Source organism: Diabrotica undecimpunctata, chromosome 1 (assembly GCF_040954645.1).
Source record: "Diabrotica undecimpunctata isolate CICGRU chromosome 1, icDiaUnde3, whole genome shotgun sequence".
Classification (NCBI taxonomy): Eukaryota; Metazoa; Arthropoda; class Insecta; order Coleoptera; family Chrysomelidae; genus Diabrotica; species Diabrotica undecimpunctata.
Window position 1 is genome coordinate 202,401,604 of NC_092803.1, and position 27,386 is coordinate 202,428,989.

General features: G+C 34.7%; 1 protein-coding gene across 5 annotated transcripts in view; it reads right to left on the minus strand.

Annotated features, from left to right (window-relative positions):
* LOC140432865 (uncharacterized) overlaps positions 1-27,386 on the minus strand; it is a 371,379-nt gene that overhangs the window by 238,079 nt on the left and 105,914 nt on the right. The window lies entirely within an intron of this gene.

Genomic DNA, 27,386 nt, shown 5'->3' on the forward strand with positions numbered 1-27,386 from the left:
TATTTAACCCGCCCTGGGTTAAAATATAATTATTAAGTTTTTAAATATTATTATTATTAGTGGTAAAAGTACCACCTATATTTTTTGAAAGTGCAGCATAAACAATCGGTTGAGTTAGCCGTAGTGGTAGCCCAATACCTGAACAGCCCTGTAAAAATACCAGTGCAAGCTTCTTCCGGAAAATTCCGCTAAATTTCCAAATCAAGTATAATACATCTGGGTTGACAGCGGTATTGAAGAGTTTTTTATGGATATCACCCTACTGAAGCAAGGAGTCAGTGACCTCTAAAAAATAAACATTTGCTTAGAATCTTACGCCCCCAAACTCAAATTTCTAATTTATTTACAGTCATAAAATACGATCCACCGATCACTGATAGTTCAAACAAATCACACCTTTGAAAATGAAACGTGAAACTAAGCGGTAAAAAAGCTGAAAGCTACCAGCTAACATCCATTGACAAGTTCCCATAAGTATCATGTATCGGTCGTTTTTCTATGATACGATTCCATTCCGAGGTATCGTATCGGTTTGATCATTGATGTATGTCCTGGTACTGGAGGAAGCAGTGGCGTATGTAACGCCGCTAATATCCCCAGGGAGTTTGTGTTGTAGAGGTACATATAACTAACTTTTGTTTTATATCGATAATACGAAAAACTAAAGCTCAACCGTGACTAAAAGTTTATTGATTTTAGTCGTACAAAAGACATACATATTCTCAAATTTTAAAACATTATTTAATAATTTTTTAAATATTTGTTATTTACAGGGTGAGATTTTAGTGAGAGCTTGGTCGATAATTCCAATATGGTATAGATTATCTAAAAAAATTTAGAAAAAATTTGTGCAATGATATTCTACAGCTTTGGATAAGGTGCCGAATTCTACAGGATGAATAATAACTACATAGTAAAACAAATAATAATAACTACGTAGTAAAACCAATACCCAAAAAATCAAACGCAATGAAGTGTGAAGAGCTTGATTTACCTTATTCTAAAAGTGTTCTTACAAGTGATACATGAACGTATCTATAAAAGGCTAGATGATAGAATAGCTGAAAACCAATTGGGATTTAGAAAAGGCTTTGGCACCAGAGAAGCATTATTTACTGTACAAACACTAATCGAACGATGTCGAGATGTCAATTGCGACTTATTCATATGTTTAGTCGACTTCGAGAAAGCTTTCGACAAAGTACAACACCGAAGAATGGCAAAGATACTGCAAAACACAGAATTAGATGACGAAGACGTGAGAATCATTGCCAATCTATACCGATATTAGAAAGCCATAGTACGAATAGACCAACAAAAATCGAAAGAAATGCCTATAAATCGTGGAGTATGACAAGGATGTGTGCTTTCCCCTTTACTTCTTATTATGTATTCAGAAGAATTGTTTAAAGAGGCATTAGAGATGTAAATGAAGGCATATTTATTAACGGAGCACTTCTGAATAATCTTAAAAACGCAGATCACACAATACTTCTTGCGGACAGCAGAAAAGGACTACAGATCTTGGTTGATCGCATTACCCAATACTGCGAAAGGTATGAAATGGCACTGAATACAAATAAAATAAAAATCATGGTGGTAAGCAAGAACAAGATTAAGGAAGACAGTGTTTATGCTAAGCAAAAACTTTTAGGCAGGTTGCACAGATATCAGTACTTTTGCGAACTAAATGAAGAATGGGATAGAAGTATGGAAATAAAACAGCGTATTGAGATAGCTAGAAGTGCTTTTAATACGATGAAAGCAATATTATGCAATGGAAAACTCAACATCGAAATTATAACTAGAGTATTGAGATGCTACGTGTTCTCTGTAACGTTGTATGGAGTTGAGGCCTGGACAATTACAGAGGCGACAGAGAAAAAACTCATTAACTTTGAAATATGGTGTTATCAAAGAATGTGGAAAATATCTTGAACACAACACATAACAAATGCGGAAACACTACGAAGAATGAAAAAGATAAAGAAATACTCAACACTATAAAGAAAAGAAAAATGAGCTACTTTGGTCACATACTAAGAAACGAGAAATACGAATTGATGCGGCTAATCATACAAGGGAAGGGGAAAGGCAAAAGATGATCGGGGAGAAGACGAACATCCTGGCTGAAGAATATGAGACAATGGAGTGGGAAAACGTCAATAGAACTTTTCAGAACGGCTGCAGATAGAGTCAAATGGGCCATGATGATCGCCAATGTCCTTAGGGATGGGGCACGTTAAGAAGAAGTAAAACAAACATAATTTTTTTAAATTCGACACCATATATATTTTCTTATAGTTAGATTCCTATATTTGTGTTTTCTTTCTTTATATACAGGGTGTTTATTTCATAGCAATTTCGAAATACAAATGGTCATAATTTGTTAAATTCACAGTATAGTAGTGTTATCACCAAATGGCAAGGAAGGGCTTGGAAAACTACGGCCACTTATATATTCCCATGATGCCTTACAGAGGGACTTCGACCAGTATATTTGAAGGACCCTCTGCGTATATTCCATCTTCAGTGGATAATCAATATTTCTCACATGGAAATAAAATAAAACACCGTTTAGGAGGTAGGCAAAGTCCAGCCAAAGAGTCTCGGTGTTAGGAGAACCGGAGCATAGCCCCGGCAACGAACTCCCAGGGTACAGGAGACCCTATTTGGGAGCTGAGACCAGACAGACCGAAAGTTGTTGTTCCAACGTTTTAACCTTATTTAGGCTATAGTGCCTCTTCAAGGGTGGTACTTTTGTTGGAGATAACGTGAGTCTCATGTTGCCGCTTTCCGCGACAAAGTAGAGGTTGTAAAGCAGAAGTGTCAGAAGGATTTCCTACCTTTTGGTCGCAGGTTACACCAAGCCCGCTACTAATTACAAGTTCCATTGGGAAAAACGGTCCTTTTCAGATTATTGGTCATTTGTTTTGTTTGATTTAAATGCGTGGAGGATATCTGTGGCTGTGTCCTCACCTAGTATCAGGTATCGTTGTGCAGTGGGTATCTCCCCCTGTACTTGTGATTTCGAATTCAACTCTCAAGGAGTGTACGGCTCTAAATCCGACTCTCACCTTCACGTTGGTGTCCCTTGTTAAAACGAGCAACCCAACTGGAGATCCGGTATCCAACCCGGGTGGAAGGTTGGGTCGGCAACTGACAAGAGCGGGTGAACTGGTCCTCCAGGTTACGGAAACTTCAAAACAAAAAACCTACATTTACATTACCAAAACCTACAAAGTTAGCCTTGGAAACAATTGTAATCACTTAACTGGCATTCTGCAATGTTAGTTATGTTTGTAAACGCCACAGTAATCGGTTCCTAGGGTTTGTATATGACTGCGATTGTAAGTACTGTAAGACTTTAGGGCCAGATTCCGACATAACGAGATTCCAACTTGTCCAAAGCCCATTTAGCTAATATACTTTGGTGTCTATGACCGTTTACTTTAGCTGCTGATTCAGTTTAATTTTGTACATATGCAAGCCCAAATTACGGTTCAAAATTAGTCAAGTTGTGGCCTATAAAAGTGCAAATTTTTATGAGCGACGTGAAATCAACTGCCTCAGATTCCCCTGCACACTCTTACGGACAGCAACGATGTTTTCAGCAGATCTTACGTTTCGTCAATATACGGGTGTAGGTTGGATATATTCATCCACAGTTATTTGACAAAACTAACTGAATAAATGAGAGCCAATTTGACAGATATAGCTTCAACAATATGTCTGCTACCAAAAATTAAAAGTTTGAAAGTTCTATTAGAAGAACCGGTACAAATGTAATATGTTCCATCTTATATTTTATGTAAAAAACACATTTATCGGTTTCTTTGATGTTATGTATAAATTAGTAATCCTGTATATTATCGGGTTCATTTCGCAGACTTAAAATTCACAAAGGGACAAATTCGCTGCACTGCCAATATCATATTTTGACCGAATACCTAACATGCTTTTTAAAACAAACAATAGTCGAATACGCCATTCCGAAAATGAACTCTTTTTGCTCTTCTATTATCCGTTAATTGTGACTTATGAAAGGCAAATGAACGTAATAGCTATGAATGTTTATAAACAAAAAAAAGAGTGTAATTTCATTTTTAATGGGACTATAATTCATGGGAACGACAAACAAAAAAAGATTTCGTTTGGAAAATGTTTCAGTCTCTCGAGTTTGGAGTGCAGAATTATTGCTAATTACTTTTGGAAATCGATATACGCTAACAAAACGTGGACGGATGTGAATGTCATTGTGGAAATAAACTAAGCATAAAACTACCCAAAAAAATAATACAAACGTATCCATAACATAATACAATTACCAGGAAAATATAAAAAAATGTCACATAAACAAGGTATACTAAAAAAAATGTAACAAATTAAGTTGCCAAAATTATAGAAGATAGTTCAGGAGGAGCGACCTGCTTTTCCTAATCTTGTCATTCAGAATTATATCTGTATTTTTTAATTTATTAATTTCACAATTTCTAATAAAGATAGTTTAAGGCCTTTATTCTGGAGAATTTGAAAGTGAAGTGCGTACGTAGAATCTATTTTTCTATAGAGCCTTTTTGTGTTCTCCTAGACGTTTGTTAAAGGTCCTACCAGTCAAACTACAAAAGACTTATTAAGCATTGGAATCAACAACATCCCAGTAACCAACAACCCACAAGAAATAGAGGAAAGAATCCTAGAGTTCTAAAATATCGTACAAGAAGCGGTAAGGAACAGCACTACTCAAGTTGAAATAGACATATACATGGGAAGGTTAAGATATATAATCCAGGAAATAAAGGAAATGATAAGGCAAAAAAGCAAAGCCAAAAAGAGAGCTAGAAGGACATGAAAACAGAAGGACAAAAATACGGCAAATCGGCTAAACAAAGAAGTAAAAACATCGTTACAAGAACACCGAAGCCGAAACTGGACGTCCAAGAAATGGAATTACGGGGCTCAAGTATGCAAAATATTTGAAAATTTCAAAAAATCTAAGACATGACAGAAAACTCATACTTCTACACTGCGAGAATGGAATTGTCTACTTCATTGAGGAAAAAGCTGGGGTGATGAGAATGGCTCTCGAGAAAGAATGAACGCTTAATTATCACCAAGACAAAAATATAGACTTCATCGAAGAAGTCGACGAATATCAAGACCAATCTTTTCTCCGAGAAAAGCACATGGTTTATATGAAATTACAAACAGAGCTCTGAAGTATCTACCGGCGAAAGCAATAGTATTTCTAACAAATTTGACAAATTTGATGCTTAGATACAAGCTCTTCATAAACCGATGGAACAAAGCCCATGTTATCCTGATCCCAAAGCCAGGAAAGGACTCCACGTTCCCACAAAACTACAGGCTGATAAACTTACTTTCATCAGTCAGCAAGATTGTGGAAAGAGTCATACTCAGCAGACTCCAAGCAAAGACAGACCATATGCTCAGTTCAAAATTAAAGCAGACAACTCCAGCAGCGAGCTACGAGTATTCAGATTAACAGAGTACATAACAGCCAGATTCAACGACTAGCAGTAAACATCAGCAGTCTTTCTGGATATAAGCAAAGCCTTTGATAAAGTCTGGCATAAAGGCCCGGCATACAAAATGGGAGGCTATGGATACAGTGGAGCCATGACGACACTGATCTCTTCGTACTTGGACAACCAATGCTTCAGAATTCGAATACAAGTCCTGTTTAAACTTCGAACATCGGAGGCTGGGGTGCCGCATGGAGAGGTCCTGTCACCCCTACTGTATACAATATATACCGCCGATGTTCCAATAACACCTGGAACACTACTGAGCCTTTATCCAGATGACACAGCGATTGCGGCCAAACACAGAAATATGGGCATAGTATTCGTCAAAAACATACAAACAGCACTAAACAGCATTGACGAATTAAGTATCCAGTAAAAAATTGTCATTAACTCCAAAAAAACAAAAGCGGTGCTCTTTAAAAAGAGAAGAGAGAACCCAAAACAATCTTATCGAATGGGAAAGAGATGATAAATACGTGGGGGTCATAAGGGACCAATGATTGACTTTCAAAAACACGTAGATACGTTACAAAAAACAACAATAGCTAAACTACGTACTATAACAACAGCCTTAGCGAAGCAGTAACTGTACCTAGATACATCGCTGAACGTTCCTTGTTCAGAGAACTTCAACAAGTAAGGGTGGTTGACACGATGGTCGAAAAAGCCAGAGTTAAGTTCGCTGAGCTGGAAACCCACCCAAGCCCGGCAAATATTAATATAAATACTAGATAAGATAGCTCTATCAGCAAAGATACTCATAGCGTTGTGTAATGTCCATTAATAAAATTTTATTTTTCAGAGAGCCTTCAAAAAAATTATAAGAAAATTAAAAAATGTTTTTGGTCATTAAAAAAATTACAAAACAAAAGGCGAGAGCCACCCAAACACCCAAAAGGAGGAAAAAAGCGTCTCAGGCTAGCCCGCATTGATCGGGTTAGGATATCGTATTGGAGTTCTTGTAGCCAGGATTCCCACACGACAAGCACTTAGTTGGTAAGAGAGCCCCTACCGAGCATCATGAGGCAGATGGTTCAGTGATCGAATACTACACATATCTGTGCAGCATCGCTTTTGATAACGTCTTCCGTAGTCGCAGTCGAAACGTCAAGTAGAAGTAATTTTATAACACATCCTGTAAGCCTGGAAACCAATATTATAATGTTACGAACATGCATTCGGCGTGGCCCATGTAACGGTTGCATCTCGAAAGCGCCAAGAACTTTCGACAAATGTATCGAGCGCGGGAGAGATCGACTCGTCAAACAACGAATTAGAGGTGGTAATACTCAAGATGATTCTAGAACAATACTTTTGGTATATATATATATATATATATATATATATATATATATATATATATATATATATATATATATATATATATATGTAACGCTGTTATGAGTAGAGTTTAGTTGTTAAGATACTATCGAACTGTAAACTTATAAGTAAATAAATATATTTGTATAAATTCGGACCGCTCGTTTTATTTAATCTCGCTACAATAATATTACCACCATATAAACAAAATATTATATAGAACCGGCTGTAAAAGCATACACTCCTTTGAGGTGTTCGAACGTTTACGTAATATAGTTATTACGTAAACGTTATTACGAGGTTATTTAAGCTATTCAAAACATAAGGTGAAGTCACTGTATACAAAACATGCTACTGTATATATCAATATTCCCATAACTAAACTAGGTATGCTACTTAATTGTGGCAGGTACCCGATTAGCTACATTAATTCACCTGTGTACCTACTAAAATGTACTCTACTACGTTCCCAACATGTTTGCAATAATCCTATTTCATAACTTTATGGAAAATCGTATGCATCTGGCAACCGTCAATTTGTGTAAACCGAAGGAAAATTCACGACACCTGGCAATTCCCGTCTTGACCTGAATTTCACCGGGCCATGTAAGGGAAATTGTTATGCAAATGAATAAATCTTATTTCGGTGGCAAATAGATGACGTCAGATGACGTAGATTCGATGTCGCGCTTTGATTTCGCGCTTTAGCCTCCTTTTGAATGTGACGGAACGTGACTTGAAATACACATCAAAGAAACCGCTCGCGGTGACTTGCGGAATAAGGCCAAGTGCAAGGCTATTGTCGATCTGGAATAATGAATCCGTAAGTAGAAGGAGAAAATTGTATTCAAGAAAATGTTAATTAACCTGGATTTTATTGCAATTCGGGATTAAAAGAAAAAAAAAATAGAAGATTAGTTGTAGGTGAACTTCAGAGTATAAGGACTTTAGTTTGCTTGTTTATAATTTAAGATTTTTAAGTAAAAACGATTATTTTATAAATTGTTTGCTTTTTTTAATTCTTCTAATAAACTAGTTAAATGCTTTTAGGCTGAAGCACACTTTAGATAGTCCCTCTTGCTAAAGCTCCATGAGGTATAACTGTCATGTGATCTAGCACTAACAAAAATGCTGGTTTAACTAACTGTTCACCGTTTACTTCTTGTGTGAAAAAATGTAAGAGAAAGTCTAAAGAGGAGAATACCAGACTATTTCACTAGACTATTTTTAACTGATAAAACGTTATAGCAAAGCCACGTTTTCTACTGACAATACTCATTCCTGTCCATGATTACTCAGCGACAAAATTATGACAGATCCGTCACGAAGGTATCTGGTAATTCTGTTGTGAGAAATGTCATTGAGGCGTAATTAATTTTGGACAGATATAGAAAAGCTACAGAAAAACTACAAAATTCAATAAATAAAATCCATGAATGGACCAAAAAATGGAAAATTAAGCTGAATGAGAATAAATCAGTCCATATAAATTTTACCAATAAGAGAATTAATAATATTCCAATTAGAATAAATGATGTCCAAGTGCCTATTGCAACATCAGCAAAGTACTTGGGGATCACTCTTAATGCGAAACTTCGCTGGAAAGCTCACGTGAAGAAGAAAAGAGAAGAACTAGGCATCCGCTACAAGAAAATGTATTGGTTAATGGGAAGACATTCCCCTCTATCCATAAATAATAAACTCCTAATCTATAAACAAATACTGAGACCAGTTTGGACCTATGGCTGCCAACTCTGGGGCTGTGCCAAGCCTAGTAACATCAAAGTAATCCAGATATTCCGGAATAAAGTGCTGAGGAACAACGACCTTCACCGGGACCTCAAGATGGAAGACGTCAATCAGATAATCAAGAAATTTGCAGGGAGCCATGAACAACGACTCCATCATCATGTAAACGTCGAGGCTATCCAGCTCCTCGACAATACGAACCTAGAGAGAAGGCTCAAAAGAACAAAGCCTTTTGAACTGGTATAATAAGTGAGTGAAAAGCAGAGTAAAGTGTTGCTAAATTTAATGCTAGTTATTAGAAATAATAGGAAAGATACTAGTGAGTAGACACCTAATTTTAAGATTTCATTAGTAATTTAAGTTATAAACAAATTGGTTATGGAAAATGTCCCATTAAACACACAGACGTCCAGAAGCTCTATTTGGACCAAATTTTTGAAGTTCCTATGGGTGAAAAATTTTATGCTTGAAAGATGTACTACCATAACTGAACTAGCAAAAACTCTCAAGGATTATGCCTTTAACATGAAAAAAGGTAATGGCGAAGACCATAAAGATTCGTCTGTAAAGTCAATGTGAAATACTACAGCAAAAATGGAACAAGAAAAATATTTTACCGAGTACGGCATAAAAATCGACCCTTTCACAAATATATCTTTCAAATGTGCAAGATTGGCGAGAGATACCAAGCGGAGGCAGCTTTAAAGTGTCCAAGAAAAAGAAAACTCAGTTCAGAAGCATTATCCACCGAAGAACTATTAAAAATCATCCAAAGCAACGACGAGAAAACCCCCGATGGAACACAACAAAAAGTTTTTTCACTTTGCTCATTTAAACTTGCTTGGAAAGGTAATGAGTCAGTAAACTGCAAGATTCACTTTTTGCAGAAGGAATTTGATGTTATGGGAGAATTTACGGGCCGAATTGAGTACAACAGCATTTTTTACAAAAAACAAATCAAGGCGGTTCGAAAAGTTTGGCAAGCTGCAAATGGCTGGTAAGAAATTCATCAAAAGAAAATTTATGCCCAGTTAGATTATTTTTGAAATTAATGGAAAAAAGGGGACCAACAGACAGACTCTTTCTTACCGTTCACCCCAACTGGAAGGATGGATCTTGGTTTAAAAACTGTCCACTTGGAATCAACACCGTATCTAAGTGGACACAAATGTCAGCTGAAAAAATTTGAATAGACATAAAAAAACTTTAAATAACAAACCATGCTCATCGATCTTCAGCTGTGTCAGCCTTGTTCAAACAAGGTGTTTCGGAACAGGAGTTAATTAAATTAACGGGTAACTTAAATATCTCTCTAAAACCATATCTGCAGCTGGATTCCAGTCACCACCAGTGTTGATCGAAAATCTCAGAACAACAAATGAAAAGAATGGGCAAACTACTATAGCTAATAATGATTGATGTCACATTTAGGGCCGGTTGTTCAAACGCTAATCAAAACTCAAATATTTAATTAAAATCAAATACGTCACATTTTAAGGTTATAAGACTGATTTATTTTATTCAATGTTATTATTTTACGTTTTAATTTAAAATAAACCATAATTAAACTCTTTCTGGTCTTAATTTCATATTTTTATTTACAAATCAATAATAATAATAAGCAATTTTTAATAATTTTGACAGCTGGTGTGACGTATTTGCTTGTAATTAAATGTTTGATTACAATCAAGTTTTGATTAGCGTTCGAACAACCGGCCCTTAACTGTAGCAACATTCCTGAACTTCAATTGTGACACTGTTCACGTTTTGTGATTGCTTATTACTTCCATTTTTAAAGCAACGTGTTTGTGTCAGTAATTGTTTGGTTATGTTTTTAAATAACTGTTTTAATTTTTTTTACAATCTGTTTCACAATAGAAACAATAAGTAAATATTGTTTTTAAATAACTGTTTTAATTTTTTTTTACAATCTGTTTCACAATAGAAACAATAAGTAAAATGGTTTGTCTTTACAATGTCAGATGTAAGGTCCAGTGACCAAAGTATCAGAACACAAATATTGGTTTGTTTATCGGTGGGATGCGCACATACAGAGATACGCAAACACGAATATTAAAAGCGGCACAAGTCACAATGACTGAGCGCTGTTGAAGGCGTTGCTTCCACTACTGTAGGCAGTGTCAGGAACGGTTTGGTAGATGCAAGGGATCATATCGCTTCAATCACTTTGCTTGTTGGTTGTAGAGAAGATTGTAAGCCAGGGTGTTAGGATGCACGCGTAATCTGTTTTGATATTGTTCAGAAATTCTTTTGCACTCTTCAAAGACTGTAAGTACCTGCAGATCTCTATTTAAGACCTGTTCTTAGAGTTTTAGCAGTACCATCCAAAATCTGCAAATATTGAAAGCGTAAGGTTATTGCTTGTTGGTAAGTCAGCCGTATATATCAGGTACCAGATCGGTCTGAATACACTACCCTAACGGATACTAGATATGATGGAGTAGTTTTTTATAGGCGTCACTATACCTTACTAGATATCTTTTTTCTGTAAGGTATGATTTAAGCAGTTTGAACTAAGTGTAGGTAGGTTTTCCTTTAACTTGTACAAAAGTACTGTGTGCCACACCTTCTCAAAAGCTTGAAAGGCATCTAAAAAGGCTGCAGGACTGTTTTAATAAAAGTTTTAAAATAATGTGCGTTGTATTATACTTTGATATTAATTAAGATTTTGTTTTACCACTCAAATCACGTTGAGATTTTGTGCTAATATTTAGGTAAGTTTGTAATAGTTTAATAGGCTCCAATTGTCATAATTTGTTCTTTGTTTTTGTAGTTTAAACTCTGATAAAGTCTATAAACATAGATGAAAGCTTAGACGTTTAATAAAAAAGCACTTATTACAAAGCACTATTACAGGAATTAATAATAAACTCATCAGTCTTTCGGGTTGAACCGCGTCGATTATCAATGCCGAGCTTTCGACATTCTCTTCGATGTCTTCTTCGGGGCTTCCGAGGTCTCAATCTCATGAGCCCTCAGACACTACTACACTGATCACTCATCAAAGCAATACTGGAATACTGGTCCTGGGAATAGAGGACATTTATACCGCCGATGGTGACGTGACTTGGGTAGATAACGCGAACATTTCTGACAGTAAGATTGTTATTGACGGGTGGACCGGATGGTATTTTCTTTATGAGAAGTCTTTAGGTCAAAGGTAACTGTATGCCGCCATCTCTTTTATTGAGGCAATTTAACCTTTTTTCAATTTCTATGACTTCTCGGATAATTCTTGTTTTATAGAAGCGGATGGGGCTATGGTTCTGGAGTTTTCAAAATCAATTTTGTGACCTGTACGAAGATGGTGTTGAGCTAGAGCTGAAATTGAATCGGAATTGCGAAGAAAAATGGAATGTTCACAAATCCTATTTTGGATTCTACGATCCTATATAGGATCGGGGACAGTCTGCACAAGGAATTTCATAAACTTTGTGTTGTTCATTTGGAATGTTGTCTTTGATTGATCGGACAAGAGATGAAAGTTTTTATTGGGGGGCAAATATTGTCTTCGACGCATCCGAGGGCACGACTTCCAAGAGGGGAAATGCACTCGGGCGTATCCTTTTGGTTTTTAAGAAAAATTATTATTGATTGAATATTTTCAACCTTTTGTTGCAATTTAATGTTTGTCACCAAAACTCTATAGGGGATACTTAATAAATAATAAAGTATCATAAAATAACATTTCATTTCGATACTAAAATAGAAGACGCTCTATTTAAGAAAACTCATTCCAAGTTTCGACCAATCCTGTATATAAAAGTTGAATATTTTGTTGTGTTAATAATTGTAGATAATAATAGGTTATAGTAAGAATCTTTTGTACATAAATAGCTTGTACCGTCTCGTCAATATGGGTGGCTCTGAATATTTGAAAATATTTTTAGAGTACGGATCTATGCTCCAACTTTTTGCTAAATAATTTTTTCTTTCATCTCTTACGACAAATAAGTAATGTATGTATGTTGGTGCTTACATACTTAATCTAAAACAGTCAGACATTGATGGAGTATACTTACTGTAAAAATTGATATAATCCATTTTTACACGTATTGATTTAGCAACATAAGTTTATGGATTTGGTTAATATGATCAAACTTCGAAACTGCCAATTCAAAATGATAAAAGATTCCCTATATATGAAGTTTAGAGTAAATGCAATTGAAGTTATATCACGGAAAAGTGGTATATTTAGTTACGAACCCCAGAGCTCAACTTTCAAAGTTAGTGTTCAGTTACAAATACAATTACCTTTAACTTTCAACAACTTTCAACAAAGTAAGCCGTCTTCTAACAGGATTGTTTCGGGAAAATTTACCACCTGCCTTGTATGCTAGTGACAGTACAATTTGTGTTCTTTTTCTTTGTTTTAAACTAAATCCTCTTTTGCAAATCAGAAGTTATTTTAATTTTGAAGATTTAACCGAAGCTCATGCGAAGGAAATTTTAATGTATGTTCCTTATTGTTAGACTGCAAAACTAAACTAAATAAATGACTGTTATAGAATAACGTTGTAAACCTTACTTGATATTGGGAGAGAGTAATAACTTACTGGCAAGTTGTCATTCCTCAGGCGTACCTATTCATAGGGAATATTCATAGGCGTACCTATTCATAGGGGTACAGATTATTATATTAATTCTTAATGACTAATATGCCACTAATTGCAGAATAAAACGATATTCTAATTTTTTATAGAATAGAAATATGCTTAGTTGTCACTGAAAATTGTACAATTTTATGGACAAAGCTTACAAACAGTCAAAAAAAATAACAATAACAATTAAAATTTACTAAAATTACATGTATCGTCAATATCACAAAAAAAAAATAATAAAATATACAATCCATTGCAAAATTAACCAAATTGCAAATTGCATAATAAAACCTTACGAACTAGTTGACGAATAAGTTTAAGTTGCTGCATGTGATACCCAAACACAGTGATACAGTACTGTAATTTCTTACTTATTCGTTAAGAAACTCTTCCACTGAATAATATGGTCTTTCAGATAGATAAGCTTTTGTCAATTTACGGAACTTAAGAAAAGACGTTGTAGATTTAAATTACAAAAAGAGATGGTTGTATAATTTTTTTAATATGGTTGTATAATATAGATTTGAGTAGACTTTAGATTTACTCAGTAGACGGGATCGGTAAATACACATCTTCTTCTTCTCATTGCGCCGTCTCCTTTCGAAGGTTGGCGATCCAAATGGCAATTGTAGTTTTGGAAACTGCTGCGCGAAAGATCTCTGCAGATGTATAACTTGAAGTAATTCATATCTTTCGCCTCTCAGCACATGACCCAAGTATTGCATTTTCCTCTCTTTGATTATTCTTAGTAATTCTTTTTGTTTACACATGCGACGAAGTACCTCAACATTAGTAACTCTTTGTACCCATGGAATCCTCAACATTCGTCTGTATATATACATCTCAAAGGCATCTATTCTTTTTTCTATTTCAGAGTCCATTGTCCAACTTTCACAGCCATACAGTAAGATAGAAAAAACGTAACATCTGATCATTCGGATTCTAAGCTGTAGACTAAGGTCTGATCTTGTAAAAAATGTTTTAATGCTCATGAATGTTTTCCTTGCTTGTTCGATTCTTGATAGGATTTCTTTTTTTGGATTACACTGACTATTGATTGTTCCAAAATATTTTATGGAATTTACCTGTTCTATTATTTGACCCTTGGCATACACCTGTACGTTTATTGGTGTCTTTGAAAATACTAAAGTTTTAGTTTTGGATACGTTTAGATGTAAACCGAACATTTCGCTGTGGTGAACTACCGCATTTATTATATTTTGTAGTTCTTGTGCGTTGCTTGCTATTAAGACGGTATCATCAGCATATCTGATGTTGTCTATGCTGATTCCGTTAATCTTAATTCCGCCTTGGACCTCGTCTAATGCTTCTCTGAATATAGACTCCGAATACAAATTAAAGAGTAGCGGTGATAAGACGCAACCCTGTCTCACTCCTCGTCGGATTTGTATGTCTTCGGATGTTGTGTGCTCTATTTCAATTGTTGCCGTTTGGTGCCAGTATAGTTCTGAGATAATTCGCAAGTCTTGTTCGTCAACTCCAGTTGTTCTCAGAATTTCGATCATCTTTTGATGGTTAACGCAGTCAAATGCTTTTCGATAGTCAATAAAACATGCATATACATCTACATTCATATCTCTGCATCGTTGCGTTAACACATTTAAAGCAAAAAGAGCCTCTCGTTTTCCCAATTTGTTTCGAAATCCGAATTGAGTGTCACTCATCTGGAACTCGCACTTCTTGTAAATTCGTGTATGGATAATTCTGAGAAAAGTTTTAAGGACATGAGACATCAAGCTTAATAATCGATAATCATCGCATTGTGAGGAATTCGATTTTTTTGGTAATGCTACGAATGTTGATTTTAGCCAGTCTGTTGGTATTTTACCTGTGTCATATATCTTATTGAATAGTGCTGTTATTAAATCTAGGCTTTTACTTTCGTTATCTGCAATTAGTTTAAGTATTTCGACATTGATATTGTCTGGACCGGTGGCTTTTCCATCTTTCTGAGATTTTACTGCATGAATCACTTCTTCTTTGGTTATTTCTGGGCCTTTTTCATTTATTCGATTGTCTGTGGATGGTGGAGAACAAGGTCTATCGTCGTCAAAAAGAGTTTGTATGTATTCTTTCCATCTCTCTAGTTTGTCTTCTGTACCCATAATTATTTCGTTATTATCATTTTTTTAATATTGTTGCTTGTCTCTTTTTGTGTCTACCTGTCATTTCTTTTACTTTTTTATGGATATTAAAGGTGTCGTATTTTTCCTGAAGTTGTTCGATTTCTAGGCATTTTGTTGACATCCAGTTTTCTTTCGCCTCCCTGCACTTTTTTCTAATGATTTTGTTGATTCGCTTGTGTTCTATTGGGCTTGTTTTATGTTTTCGTCTTACGTCCATGAGGTCCATGATCTCTTGCGTTATCCATTCTTGTTTTTTGTTGTGTTTTATGAACCCGATGTCTTCTTCTTGTATCTTTGTTATTTTTGTTTTTAGAGCAGTCCATGTTACTTCAATGTCTGTCTGTACCAAGTTTTCGATCGTTTTTATTTCTTCCTCAAGCTTGATACTTATTTCTTTTTTCTGTTCAGGGTTCTTCAGTTGTGAGATGTCTATTTTTTTTGTCACTGTTTTTTGTCAAATACACATCAGAGCTTGAATTTCTGGTGAAGTAATCATGATTAAGTCTTGCTAGAAAAACATGTAAGTGTGTACGAATTAAGCAAACAGTTTCTAGAATATATTGTAGCATTTACAAATTCTTTGGTATATAAATTCCTTGATATATAGTGAAATCCCCTCGTATATGTATTAAATTGAAATCCCGTCATATATGTATTAAAATAACGAAGAATGATTTCAGTATATTTCTTTTTACTTTCATACATGTTAAAATACGCAAAAAGTATTTTCAGTTTCTCTTAGCGTCGCCAAGTAATATAAACACATTTTTAGAGTTTGTTTATGTTTTACAGATGTGCACGTCCTCGGCATTCTTTTGCGTTTTATATTCTGCGTTTTAAATAAATATTTCCGTCAAGTGTTTTGTTATTTTAAGTTAAGCGAATGAATTTTAAAAGATAATTGCTCATTCTCACTTGGGTCGCTGTAAGAGACAATCGGCTTAGGTGTGGATCCAAATTTAACATCAAATTTGAAATGTTCCTCGTTGTTCGTCTCTTTTCATGAAAAATATGTAATGTATTGTGGCAGTTAATGGTTCAGTTAAAGTTTTAAGTGAGAATTGGAAGAATCGTCGTTTCCATCTTCGTTTTGTTTCTCCCTGGTTGTCATCCCAGGCTTTTTGGCAGAGATGAATTTGTTCGTGTATTCGTTATACAGAGAGTGAAGCCCAGTTCTACCCCAGAACCACCAGTGACGTCCAGTTACAGAAAATTCAAAATGTTTTAGTTAAAAATCCAGGTAACTTTTTATTTCAAATTTTAAAGTAAAAACAGACATTTTTTTTTCTAAAGTAAAAATTGTAAATCTTAGGGCATGGTTAGCTGTCATTTTAATTGTTGTTTTAAATTTAATGTTAACATAAGACAGCTCGCTTTATTATTTTCGATATTCATTTATTTTGTATTTAAAAAAAAGGTTAACCTCTATTGCAATACCAACTTTTTTGTAAGTTTATGTAATATCTCCAACTCCTAGATTTTGTAAATGGATGACATGTAAGTTTTCTTTGTTATTTTTGTACTCTGTAACTATGAATCTAGTAATTTGTGCCATTTATTTACATAATAAATGTTTAATTTTTTGACGTGACAACGTCTTAAATTAGGTTGTGGCTCGGAGTCATTTAAGAAAAAGTGGAACGCCCGCTCACGTCTGTTACAGTGAGTCACCGAACGAGAGAGAGGCCCGCCGGACCGGCGAATGCCTTGCGTCTCTCTCCCACTCAAACATGATCGGTCCGCTGCGCGCGGCACTAGAGAATTAGGCGCGTTGAATCGCTAAAGTTGAAAATCGTTGAAAGTATCGTCAGCTGTGTCTGTAGTGAAAATATGGAGTGCTTACAGTGTCCTATTTTAGGGGGAACCACCAGTATCAGATATAATTTTAGGAAATTACCTAGGGACCTATATTCTTTTATAATATTGCTATCGATTTATCCATTTAATATTGAGCAATGATTGTAAACATTCTTTATAGTTTAAACTTCAATGAAAATTATTAACTGTGTCTAAAGACATATATGATATGAGGTATTTTACCCAAGAGTATTAAGTATAATGAATATACATAAAAACATAATTTTGTTTTCTTAGGATTTAACATTTTGTCAGCACATTATCTCAAATTCACACTTAAATCAATATGTTTTTGCTATTAGGTCTGTTGAATGTTTGTTCTTTACACAAAATTTAGTCTATACTTCATATTTATTAAAGGCGGTAAAATATACATTACAATTCAGTTGTTTATAAATCACTTTCAAAGCATAAAGAACCTTTTAAGCTTTGTTTATATTATTTTGTGTATATTAATTGAGTTAATTGGAGTAGCCCACTTTGATACAAAAATACAGTCAATTTATGGATATTTCAAGGTGACAATCTAAAAAAAGCTGATTTCCTCCCATGCATTTTATTAGAAACACTTGAAATTTAAAAAAAAATTAAAAATCGTAAGATGTAAGACCTTAATCGTGAGATCGTGAGATTTGTCTTCAATTCGTGAGTAAATTCGTCATTTACAACAACTACAACAATAAAGGTAAATAATTGTACACTAATATTTCATTATCGTAAACTATGATTGATTGATTAATTGTTAGATTGACACAAAAGTTGAGAAACTGAGTTTATAGCGGCAATTCCTTGTTCCTATTGTGCAATTTAATAATATTCATATCAATAAATATTCTACCGAGAAAAAGACGTTGTCACGTAAAATCTTCGCCCGTAAAACCGACTTTACAGGCAACCGAATTAATCTAATAATTTGTGCCATTTATTTACATAATAAATGTTTAATTTTTTGTAAATCATTTTGTTTGTTTATCTTGACTAACTCTCTAACCCTTTTTTTAGTTTCATTTGAAAGGATATATTTTTTATGTTTAATAATTATTTCAATAGTTACAACCAGCTGTTGTAATGGTTATAATTTGGCACCTCGAAGCGGCGTCCTTTTTAAATTGCTAGATGTATTTCCTGTTTCCTTTTGTTTTGTTTGTCCCAAGAGATTCACGTTAGTACCCCTTTGTTTCATTTTTTGTAGTTGCCCCAATCCGACCCCTTTCCATTTACTTATCCACGACCCCAGCTTTCCAAACAAACCCTGAGTGCCGTTCGCACAGTTTCGTTTATTTTGCTTGCCCTATCTCTACTCCCAATAATTTCTGTCCCCAATTTTCTACTCCTTATAATAATACCCCATGTGGTAGGCAAAATATTTCGTTACAATATAAAGAGAGAAGAGTTAAAATCTCGTGATTTTTGAAGTAGCTTCTGCAATGTGTTATTCTACTGCGGCCAAAAAGATACCGTATTGCTCTTTTTTGTAATTTAAAAATAACATCAGATTGGGCAGCTGTACTAGAACCCCAAAAAGGAAGGCCATATCGAATATGAGACCCGAACAAAGAAAAATATGTTATTTTGGAAGATGCTTAATTGATTTCCTTCGAAACAGATCTTATTGCATAGCATCCTGAGACTAGTTTCTTACTTAACAAATCGATATGAAGGGACCATTTAAGGTTGCTGTCTATAAAAATACCAAGCAAATTTTATAGAATCAACGATACTTATCGTCTGTTCCCAGACGATTCCGATAGTAAATTATTTTAGCTGTTTTGATAAGGTTTAGATAAGTTCCTCTGAGATATCTTCAGTGACAAAGACGTTGGTATTTAATTTATTGATGTACAGGAGTGAACGCATATTCTTGGCTGTTATGCGGATACCTTTGGTAGTTTAGGGTTTGTGATGTTTTGACTTAATATTGTAATTAAAGAAAATGCCTTATTAAAAATACAGACAAGCCTATCTAAAAAATTACTGAAATTATAGTCCACGTCCACAGAGGGAAAGTGTCACAAAACTTCTTTTGTTTTGGTTGACATGTATTCAGGTAAGCTTTTTCTTTGCTTTACATTTTTCCTTCACTTTTATACAAAACCATGGAGTTTTTCGCGTTGGGAACGATTTATTTTTATTTATATTTCTTTCACCAAGAACTTCCTTGGCCAAGGTTAAGATATTAGACTTAATTTTTGTCCAGATTTCTTCGACTCCATCACTTTCTGTGATATATGTATTTCTGCTTTTTTCGGTTATTATTTTTTGGAATAGGTATCTTGTCGAGTCATCCTTTCATATTGTTTTTATTAAATACCTAATTTTTATCTGTATCATCGAGCATAAAAATTTTAATATCTCAATTAGTATGAATTTTTTGTTTTTAAATATAATGATGAGTGATTACATTGAGAGCATCGAGTCTACCATTGCAATAAGCAAATAAAATATACTTAAAAATTAATTTTGAGATCAAAGAATCAAATCAAAGCTACAAAAAGGATTTATAAAAGCTTGAAAGGTCACATATTACCCATTCTGTTTTTTGAAGATAACCGTTTAGCCGTTTTGCGTCTATTGCTGAACATAGGTTTCCCGTAAATAATTCAATTCCATCCGATCTTTAGCACCCTGAATCCAGTTGTGGTAAATGCGCTTGATCACATCTGACCACCTTGTTGGAGGACATCCTCGATTACGATCTTTAGGTATAAACTTCTTCAACTTTCGTGTGTTATAATAAGATTGCTCCACCCTCCCATAATATGCAGAAGTTAGTAACCTTGTTGTAGAAAACAGATTACTGCTCCAATTTGGCACACATCTCCATGATGTTTTTGGAAGTAATTAGCTGTGGTACGCTGTCGGTACGCTCCAGTATTGTACATTTTCTTCTAAAAAACTTCCACTTACCTTGTTAGGTTACTGGTTTTGTATCTTTGTCTTATAGGTACTTCCAATACTATCTGTAGTGGTCTACCATATAGAGTGATTCAATTCTATATCGGCACCATCGAATTTTCTTAGGAAACTAGCGGTATTTTGGATAGCAGCCTTTAAATATAGCCGGAGTTGCTACGATTTTTCCGGTACGTCATCTTAACAGTCGTTTCTGGAATTTGAAAAGTCCGGAAGTGGAAAATAGGTTATCAGATACTTGGTTTTATGTTGATCACCCTCTTTGGGGATATCGGCCTGAACTTATGTTTATCGAACTTGTGTATATTGGAGTATTGTTGTAGGCATATTTTGTTTAGTTGTCAAGTCCACGCCGTATTATAAGGGACATATTTCCAAGGAATCATTTCACGTGTAGACTGGAATAATTCCAGAAGCCATCCTGAAGGAATACCACATCAGGTATGTGTATTGCACTCTTATGCACTACGATAAGTGTATTGTTGATCTACGAGCATTTTTTGTGTAATAGTGGTTGGTCTCTAAGAGTTGTTATTTTTTTTATTGCAATTTATAGGCCTTAAACATAATTGATAGGGATACACAGTATTTTTTGGTGTTATATACTCTGTGGGAAGTAGAAGAGTGGATATATTGATATCTGTGCTCCCTTAAATTCCTTCTTGCCTCCCTTTTTTATACAAATTTCTTCTATCAAACTTGGTACATCTGAATTAGGAATAACAAGTTTTTTTAATATCTCCAAAAATATACATAATATGTTGAGGGGTGTCCCAGTGTATCCGGAAGTAGAGAAGTAACAAAAAAAATGGCATTAGATGACCATATTATGTATCATTGTACTTGCATACAAAGTTTCATGAATATCGTCTTTTTCGTTTGAAAGATATTTAGATGGTTCCATACTTTATCCCAACCCTGTAGATATATAATGTTTTTATTTGCCGAAATGCTAAGATTTCGTTTATATTTGATTTGCCTCCTATTATTTATTTTAACGAAACATTGCAATTATTCTGTTTATATTTATCGGAGCTACGTTAAATCGGAAGCTATTGCATTTCGAAGTCGTTTATTTCTGCATGAAATATCCGCAATTAAATCACTCTATCAATTGCTAGAAAGCGTATTGATATTTCTCTCACAGTATAGTTGTATTTAAACATTTATTTTGTATGAAGGACTTTGATGAAAATTTCATATTCCACCGAGCTCGTTCATCCGTTAGTATCAAATGACAAAATAATTTGCGTATTGGCGAGAACAGCGACCTTATTATCGACGCCTGCAATTAACTATGCCATCACCGATATCTAAGTCATTTTAATGAAAACATCAGCCCTTTGTCGGTTATTTAATTAACACCCTCAAAGCTATGCTGCCATGATTGATGACTGGTGTGCCCTGTAGTTGCCCGAACTCTTCTCCAAACAGGATATTGCATGTAATCGCAGGATAATGGTTTGGCAAAGGACAAAAGTTGTAAGGGTATAGTTTGAATACGACCTATATTATTAAAGGAATCTGTAATTTGGTATTCCTGTTCTTGTTGTTTCACGTAAATTCTGTCGTACGTACGTTCGACGCTTTTTTTTAATTGGTGGCACACACCGAATTTTCTTTTCAAAATCTAACAGGATTGCAAAATTAAATTTTTCTACAATCATTACACAGAAAGTTTTTTTCTGATGTTTGTTTAGAATGTTATATGGAACTGTGTAGAAAAATGATGATCCTTTTTTGCACCCATACTTTGATTTTTCTTAAGTGTGTACAAAAAACATATCAGTCTTTTCATTATATTGTTATGATTTGCACAAATGCCTGTTTTTATAATTTATTAGATCTTATCTCATTGATGATGTTGATCGGTTTTTTTTTTAACATTTTCTTGTTATTTTTTCAAAAATTTGATATCCTAATAATAATAATATATATATTTTGAACTCTTTGTATTATTACTACCAATAAACTATCTATCTATAAGAAATCAAGAGGTTCGTAAAGAATCACGAAGAAAAACTCCACCTTCACGTCAACAAGAAAGTGCTGCAGCCTCTTGACAATTCTTCAACCAACAGAAGGCTTAAGGAAAGGAAGCCTGTTGATCTTGTATTACAGTGTAATTCCAGTGCAATAGTGCTAGTGAAAATTAAATGCAGAAAGTCGCCAGTCTATTGTGAAGTTCTTGCTCCAGAAATATCAAAATCTTTATTTAAGCCTTTATCCCTATTCGGATTGCCGAATTCTCTCGTTCATTCATTCACCTCTATTGTTTGTAAGACGTTTGCACATTGGTCGTGCAGTTCTTTTAATATCGTCGCTCCAGCGCATTTGCGGTCTTCCTTGTGGTCTTTTGTCTTCATATGGCCGCCAATTGATTTCTTTATTCCATCGGCCATCCTTAAGACATTCGTTATGTCCAGTACATTTCCATTTTAGTTTAGCTGCCTGTTCGACAGCATCTTTTACTTTTGTTCGATTTCGAATGTCTAAATTATGGTCTTTGAACAGCATCTGTCGTTCCATAGCTCTCTGAGTTTTTCTGATCTTCTCCATGTTTATGTTAGTGAATGTCCAGGTTTGAGCTCCATATGTAAGTACAGGTAGGATACAGGAATTAAACACTTTGGTTCGCAGTCTTTGAGGTATATTTTTATTTTGAAATACGTATGAGAGTGTTCCGAATGCTGCCCATCCCATTTTCACACGTCTGCTTATTTCGGTAGTCTGATTTTCTTTGCTTACCTTGACATTTTGTACCAGATCTATGTGTTCCATAGATCTATGTGTACCATTCATCTATGTGTTCTACCTCTGTCCCTTGGATGTTTATCATTTGTCATCTTTATTTGCTATTAGTTTAGTTTTGCTAAAATTCATTTTCAGTGCTTTTTTTAGGGATTTTCAGTGTAGCTCCTCAATCATCGTATTCAGTGCATTCCACGTGTCGGCTATTAGTACTACATTCCCAGTCTATTGACTTAAAGATGTATCTTCTTGGGTAGCTGTAAATAATTTTGGAGATATTTTGTCTCCTTGTCTTATGCCTCGGTTGATTTTTACTGGTCTTGTTTCGATTCCATTACCCAACGTCACTATCATTTCAGCTTATTCGTAAATATTATGTATTAATATTCTGTACCTGGAGTCGATCCGGTTGTTGACTAACGCTTCTTCTATTGCTTACAGTTCTACGCTATCAAAAGCTTTTTCATAATCTATAAAAGCCAGTCATAATGGGAGATTGTATTTGTTAGTCTTTTCTATTATTATTTTCAAAGTATGTAGATGGTCACAGGTACTGTACCCTTTTCTAAATCCGTTTGTGTAACAAAAGCATGTCAATGGGAATTTCTTTTATATAGATAAGTACCTAATTTAGTTTGTAAGAAATATCATATAACAACTGTAGGTTAGTCAATTAAGACTAGTAATAGTATTCAAGATTAAAAAAGTCCATTAAATATTTTAATTTTAACAACAAACTTCAATACAGCATAAACTTTTACGAACATCTACCTTTTAGTCATAATTAATTTCAATTTCTCTGACTTTAATGAGTACGCCATCATTAAGTTGTAATCCAGGCGGCTACTATGATGCAAAAGCCGTGTTGTCATTCTCGTCAAATGCATGTCGATGCGACTAATCCTCTAGTTAACCCCAGCGTCGATAATGTGGTAAAGGTAGAAGGCATGAAATTATGTTCCGCATAATTATGTTGCCGATGCATTTTGATCTTGCAATTACACGTCGATATTGAAGACCGAGCAAAAGAGACATACTTCGGTATATTGGCGACATGCAATTTGCAGTCATACATGTGAGAGTTTGGTTAATATTTCACATAACCAACTTGTCCCTTTAGAGGAATGCATAAACTTCTGATGTTGCATAGATATTAAAGCAGATGTTAATATAAAATGTATATAATTGCAACACAATTGACACCATTAGGAACATACGGCTTAATGTTAAAATTTTATTTGAATAAGGTACAAATTCTGAGCAATCCATGGGCGTACTATTTTTACTAAAAATAATTTAGTGTTAAAATGTACAATATGAAATGTAAACTTATGATCATTATTAAAAGTGAAACAATTGTAAATAGTATACAAGGAGAGTGAAAACAATGTAGACATTTATCTAAACTCTGTTTAACCATCTAATAGCACTACAGGCCTTAGAGGTCCTTGGCTTCGATAGTCTTGACCAGTTTCTTCCACTTTTTCCGGTCATTCACTTATGCTCTACAGTCTCCTGTTCCCATTTCTTTTAAGTCAGTCTAGACGACATAAAATCACTTCATATGTGGTCTGCCTCTTCTTTTCTTCCCTTTTTTACTGCTTGTAGAACACTTAGGAGTCCCGACCAACTAACTCGCTGTGCTCTGATTTTCTTTGCTAACTTTTTGTATCATGTTCTTGCCATTTTGCTTTTCGTCTTTCTTCTTTCGCCATTTTGCTTATTTGTTTTTGAATTTCTTTTTCTTGCATTGTTCGGTCATTTTTATTTAGATGCGGTCGTTGTGGTTTTTAACTTGCTCGTTTTTTTTAATATCTCTGTTTTTTCTATCACCCATTCTCAATATCCTCAATCTTTGTGGCATTCCTTAATTTCACTTTTACTTGTAGTTCTCTGGCAATGAAATTTTCCATTCCTTCTCTTATGATTCTATCGTCGTTGTGTCCATTTTTAATCCTGATATTGTCAAGTTTTTCTTCTTACTGTATTTTTCTATGTGCTCGATTCTTTCCTGTAGTTACTTTACTTCTCTTTTTAAGTACTCATTTCTTCATTTTGTCTCATAAGTTCTTTCATCATTTTATTCATAATTACATTTGTATCTTTGTCTTCATCTTCTTCATTTTTTTGTGGTGTTTTCCTTGTTTTTTGCTTCCTTCAAGGATCTTGGTTTCCTCTCTTCCGTTTGTTTTCTTTGCCGTTTTCTACGTCGCTTCCCATTTTGTTGCATTTACTTAACACTATTACTTAATTTTTATTGGGAGTTACATCAAGAGGCTGCTCAATATAATTTCAGTTGAGAGTTAGAATTTAGATTTGTTTTTTTAATGTGTTTGAAGTGCAGATTGCCATGATGGTCGCCAACATCCGAAACGAATAGGCAATACAAGAAGAAGAAGAAGAAAGTTAGAATAATAATGTAACGATCTTACTTTTCCAGGTTGCCAGGTTGCCAGGTTGCCAGGTTAGACGATTTATCTGCTCATAATTCACCAGTATTTCGGAGTTTATTAGGAGCGGATTTAAATCGAAATCGCTGTTTCTCTACAGGATCGGATTCTAAAAATGTTTAATAATATTAAAGCTAAGGGAGCATTATGATATCCTCATCATTATTGATGCTACGTCTCGAGTTAAGCCTCAACCTTCCTAAGGTGATTTCTCCATTCGGTTTTATTCTGTGCAATTTGATCCTCGTTAACAATACCCATGTTCCTGACACCATCATCTACATCATCCCTCCATCTCAATGTTGGCCTACGTCTTCATCTAGTTCCCTCAGACTTCGCATACATCGTGCAGGGTATCTTTCATTTGCTCTGGCTAGATGTCCTATCCATCGATGGCATCTGAACAGCTTCTGACACATCCCAAATTTCAATTGCCACATTCTTTGGTCTTTTTAAAAATCTTCATTAATTGCGTGGTGTCTCATTGAAGCCATAATTCCGTTAATTCATGTAGTCGGTGGCATTCCTCGTTTCTGAATGACACCATTTTTTGGTTTCTGTATTAAGTGGTACATAGTTTTCTGTCATCTGCATCTTCTGTTCTTAACCAAGTCACATATGTCTTTTTCTTTCTATTTGGGATTTTCTTTTCTGGTTTTGTTCAGATATCCCAAAGCTTTCCTTGCAGCTTAGTGTATTTATGCATTTTTTTTTTGATATTTTTACTTTATCTGCAGTTTCTATTGTAATCGAAAACGTCCTCTAACAAGATGGTCAGACGACATAAAGCGCATCCAATACAACTGGATTCAATGTGCTCAAAATCGGGTCTAATAGAATTATTAACGAGAAGCCTATGTTTAATAGACTCAAGACGGCTAATGATGACGACAGTTCTTAACATTGTAGACAGTCTATTCTTGTAAAGAAATTGTATAGATCTATCTCTTAAGCTATCAATATTATATTTTATTACTTTAGGTTTGGATGGTTAGAAATAAAAATATCGGGAAAAAAATGAAAGGCTGAATTTACAAAACAGTCGAATATTAGACCAATAATGATATATGATGATATACGCGGCAGAAACAAGACCTGACACAAAGAGGACAAAAAGGATGTCAGAAACAGCAGAGATGAAAAAAGAAAAATTGATGCTAAGACACTATGGGACAGAGCTAGAGATGCAAGGTGGAGAACATCAAGAGCTGGGTAAGAAATAGAAGAATAGAATGGAACGATCATATAAGCCGAATAACAACAAATAGAGTAGTAAAGATAGCAAGAGACTGTTCCCCAATAGGAAGACGATCAGTAGGAAGACCACGAAAATAATGGAACGACAACTTACTGGCGGCACATTGAAAAACAGACAGAGTCATGTCTACATAAAAAGAGGAAGAAGAAGAAGGTTTGGATGCGATGCTATTTTCCTTCTCGGTTTGTGTGGTATTAATTTTATAGTTAATAGTAACTTTAGCTACCAACATATAGTGGTCAGACCCACTACGATAGGCCCTTACGTGATTTATGTTTAGTTTTTTGTGGCTGGATCAGACAGTCAGTAATTGATTGCAGTTTCCCATGTTGAACTTGTATCCATGTAAATTTATCGATTTCTTTGTGCTGGAAAAATTCATTCATAACCTTTAAGTCTAAGCTTTGGAATACGTCTAAGAATCTTGTCCATAATTATGGGATTGCTTTCTTTTCATCCGATTGAGGAGGTGAAGTCTCCTTGTATACAGATTTATTTGTTTTAATTTATATTTATAAGAACGCTTTCTAGTTTTTCGTAAAATCCATATTTTGTGTGCGCATTAGCGTCTTTACTAGGGGCATATTTTCCTATAACGACACCTGTTTGCCGATTTCTTTATATGACATTGTTATTAGCTACTCGTTTACTTCTACTGGTTTACTCCCAGCTTTTATTGTTTTTTATGAGTCTCTTGTCTACAGCAATGGAATCTTCTCTATTCTGCTCTCACGCTTTTTTCAACGCCGGTGCATAGATGAATTTCCTCA